The sequence below is a fragment of the Lipotes vexillifer genome, unplaced genomic scaffold (genome assembly GCF_000442215.2).
Source record: "Lipotes vexillifer unplaced genomic scaffold, Lipotes_vexillifer_v1.1 scaffold472, whole genome shotgun sequence".
Lineage (NCBI taxonomy): Eukaryota > Metazoa > Chordata > Mammalia > Artiodactyla > Lipotidae > Lipotes > Lipotes vexillifer.
In genome coordinates this window covers 3190699-3195439 of record NW_006797698.1, presented here as the reverse complement: position 1 = coordinate 3195439, position 4741 = coordinate 3190699, and the positions used below count along the sequence as shown (strand labels likewise).

At 37.0% G+C, this 4741-nt stretch overlaps 1 protein-coding gene across 5 annotated transcripts in view; it reads right to left on the bottom strand.

Annotated features, from left to right (window-relative positions):
• EZH2 (enhancer of zeste 2 polycomb repressive complex 2 subunit) overlaps window positions 1-4741 on the bottom strand; it is a 64316-nt gene that overhangs the window by 56271 nt on the left and 3304 nt on the right. The window lies entirely within an intron of this gene.

The window sequence follows — 4741 nt, the reverse complement described above, 5'->3', positions numbered from 1 at the left end:
GGAAAGAGAAAAACACAAGAGAACTACTGGGTATTTCCCTTGAAGCAGGAGAGAAGCTGTCTAGTTTGGCTAGGAGAGGGGTATGGGGTGTCCTGAGCCAAACAGGCTGAACAGCATCTTGAGATGCTAAAATGGTATGGAAGACACTGCAGAAAGAGGACAGAGCACAGACTCTCCATGTGAGGCTTCCTGGAGATAAGTAAGAAGACCAGTTGAGCTCAACAGGGGAAAAGTATAAGAAAACTATCAGAGGTGAGACTAGTTGAAAGAGGTAGGGCTGTTCCATAGCCAGCCTGCAACACTAGCTTCAGGAGTTTCGCATGGAATCGATGACAGCCATGGAAGACGAGCTGGGCAAGGACGGGACCACCTGCAGAGGCGTACGACACCCAGCAGAAGCCCAAATGCTTGCTTTTTTTTTTTTTCTCCTTTATTTAACAGGGAAAAGGAGGTATCGTGTATTACTTGAATAACGAAGAAAAACTAAAAATTATTATGGGAGTAAATTAGCTGTTGAGCAAAAGAACTGATACTCTTCAGAAATAAAACAGTACACAAATCAAGTATATACTCTGAAAAGCCATCTGATTATATAGCAAAAAATTTACTCAACTATCAAAATAGGTAAACGAAGCCTGGCAATCTTATCACTTCTACATTACCAGAGTCTAAGATCAAAGTCACTTTTACTATCCCCATTTATCCTCTGAAGAAAAAAAATGTAAGAAAAATATTAACTCACTAATAAATGAAAAGGTCCAAATTACCCAAAATGAAAATTTAAAGAACTACTAAATATTATCACTTTCAAAACTAGTTAGCTTAATTCTAAAATTCCTCATGCCACACACCTAATACCATCATTATAAATAATATCCTTTTAATGTCCATGTTTCTGCAAACACAAGACATCTTGTTATACCAAGAACTAAATGATTTGTGGATTAAGAATGAATTTGTTTTCACACAATTTAACTGAATTTAAACAATTACGCTTCTAGTACTATTACCTAACTTGATCTATATATTGTCAAAAACACACAAAATCAAAGTAGAAAATTAAGGAGAAAACATTTGCAACACATATATCTGACAGAGAATGTGTACCCAGAATACACAGAGACCTCTTACAACTCAATGAGGCAAACACCCCAATTTTTTAAATGGACAAAAGGCTTGACCGAAAAATGCATACAAATGGCCAATAAGCACGTGAAAAGATGTCCAACATCACTGATCACTTGGGAAATGCAAATTAAAACCACAATAAGATACTCAGCACACAGAGGCCAGTGACTTAAATGACAGCAACACAGGACATGGGTGAAGACTCAGCGAAAATGTGGAGAAACCACAGCTCCCACATGGAAACAACTCAACCCTAACTCCACGCAAAACGGGACAATCGCTTGGTGAAATGGTCTGGCAGTTTCTCATAAAATTAAATCAATATTTACCACATGACCCCACAGTCCAACTACAAGGTATTTACCCAAGAGAAAGCAGAAGATATGTCCACAAAAGGCTTGCCCAAATGGTCACAGAGGTTTTACCAATAAGAGCCAAAACGGGACAGAGACCCATCAACAGGTAAATAAAGAAAACATAGGATATTCACACAATGGAATATTACTGAGAAATAAAGAGAAACTACTGAAACAAGCAACGACATAGATAAATCCCAAAAACATGCTGGATCAAAGAAGCCAGTCACAAAAATGTATATTCTGCGTAATTCCATTCATGTGAAATTCTTAAACAGGAGAAATCTGATTGGCAGTTGGGAGCATAAAAGAACTCTGAAATGATAGCAAGGTTATATCTTGATTGAGGTGACAGTTACACAGATGGTTACATTTGTCAAAACTCTTCAAACTGTACCCTTCAAATACGTGCATTTTCATGTATATAAACTACACTTCAATAAAGTTGATTTGCACACTAAAAAATGGATACCTCTCTAGAAAGTGATTTGGCAACATCTATTAAAACTTGAAATGTACATAATCTTGAACCAGCAATTCTCCCTATAGAAAGCCATCACACAAATGTTCAAAGCTACATAAAGATGTTCCCTCCTTGCGGGGAGAGCACAACGTCCACACAGACGGCTGGTGCACTGCATGACGGCACAGAAGCCGGCATACTGCATATCCCATATAACAAAACAGCCTGAGAGCTTAGAGCAGAGGGCAGCAAACTTCTGCAAACAGCCACATGGTTAAGTGCTTTGAGGCTTGGCAGGCCACATCCAGTCGCCTTGCATATTCTTTGGGGGTATTTGCTGTTGTTTTACAACTCTATTAAGAAATGCTAAAATCATGGGTAACTCGAGGGCCTTACGAAAACAAAGAACAAACACACACACACACACACACCCCAGGCTGAGAAATCAGGGCTTTGAAGACCAAATGCCCAAATTCAAATCTGTACTCTACCACTAACTAGTTACCTAAGCTCTCCATCTTTTGTTATTACAGTGTCTGTGTAAAATAAATGAAAGCACTTAAAACAATGTTGACCATATAGCAAGCTTTAAAGAAATAGCAAGCTTTTTAAAATGAAACAGATCTCTGCATTAACCTAAAAAAATGTTTCATAACAAAATAACTTGATAGTGTCTTTGTAAAATACATGTATTAATATATATGAATACATTGGAAAGTTTGGGAAGAATATACAGCAAACTGTTAAGGGTAGGGAATGGGGTTACAGGGATCAAGAAAGTTTTCACTATATAAACGTCTACATTGTTTTCAGTATTTTAAATTGAACACATATTACCTGTTTTTAATCAATACATAACTCGAAGTAAACAGAAATGAAAAGCGTACGTGGCGCCGTTTTCTTCACATACAGGTTCTAAGCACGTAGTTATTAAGCTTGGGAAGTGTTTAGTTCCATGAATGAGAAAGTACATCAACTCTTATAAACAATATTAGTGCAATAACTAAGAATCACTTATCAAACAATTTGTGCCAGCTGTAGTTCTAGGGGCTTCACATGTATTAACTCATTTAATCATCTCAACAACCTTATGGAATGAGTAGTTATCATTAGGACCACCAATTTACATATAGGGAACTTAGACATCAAGGACAACGTGATGTGACACAAACTGGCAGTTCAGGAACTGGAACCCAAGCAACGTGACTCCAAAGACCACTCTCTCAAAACCTGTACTGCCCCCAGAGCGCACACTAGTACAACTCCGGCTGAAAAGAAATCCACAAAGACATCTTTTAGTTTGTCTAGGGCATCAGATCCCATAAACCTACAATTATCTACTTTTAAATATAACTCTCTGATTGATTCAAAGAAACTCACTCTTCTTGGAACCAATCCGTCTTCAATCATCCAGGAGACCAGCAGATAACACGAAGTAGATAAAATGGAGCCAAACAGAATCTAAGTTTGGATCCTGACTGCAAATTCCTAGCTGGATAATCCTGGGCAAATTCTTAACCCTCTACATCAAAGTTTCCTTATCTGTAAAGGTCTGCAGAGTGTGTTGTTGTCATTGTTAAAGTTTTTTATGGTAAAACATACATAAATTTTAACTATTTTTAAGCACACAATTCAGTGGCATTAGACACATGCAAAACGTTGTGCAGCCATTACCACCTTCCACGTCCAGAACTTTTTCACCTTCCAAACAGCAACTCTGTCCCAATTAAACACTAACTTCCCATTCCCCTCTCCCCTCTGTCCCTGGTAACCTCTTATTCTACCTTCTGTCTCTGAATTTGCCTGTTCTAGGTACCTCCTATAAATGGAATCATACAATTGTTTCCTTCTGTGTCTGGCTTATTTTCCTCAGCATAACATTGTCAAGTTTCACCCATGTTACAATATGTGTCAGTACATCATTCCTTCAATAGCTGAACATTCCATTGTAGGTATACACCATATTTTGTTTATCCAAACATCTGTTGATGAATGCAAGGTGGTTTTTACAAGAATTAAAAACAAAGCCTCTGATGTGAATGTTACCACAATAAAAACAAACCAAACAAACGAATGAATGAATAGAGAATCTGGCAAATAGTAGGCTCTTTAATATTGTCTTTTTTTCACTTCATTTTTGTCATATTTTTGCACCACGTAGTGGTGCAGTGGCAAGATATAAAACAGTGCAACCATCTTAAAAATTTATCAGCTACGCCTTTTGAGATATTATTGGATTTACAAATCTACATTTATCATATGATTTTAAAAGAATGATGAAGAACATCCCAGTAATCTGTAATTACACTGGCACTACGTCCTTCAGTTTTAGCTTCAAAACCTACCTCAAATGATTCCAATAGAGAACTCATTAATGGTAACTAGACACCTTTCGATTAAAAGATGTAGTCGCTTATTTAGTGCCACCAATAAAAAAAAATTTAAAAAATAAAAGATGTACTCGCCCCTTACATTTTTGTACAATTATCAATTTCAACACAAATTAAGCAGATACTATATGCTAGGAAGCCAGATGATCCATCAAGCTTCTCTCTAGCTGCCTGAAATACCAAATATGAAAACCAATAGTTGCACCTAAAGGATATCCAATTTTCAATACCTCAGAGTGTTAATAACTAGGAGAGACCTTGGAACTTGTACATCTTGACAATTATTTTTCTTTATAACCACTGCCTCTCAAAGAGGGAGAAAAACACCTTCCAAAGTTCCTCGCAACATAAATATGAATATATCCTGTTTCCTTTGCAAGTTCCTTTGTCAAATTATTTCCCTA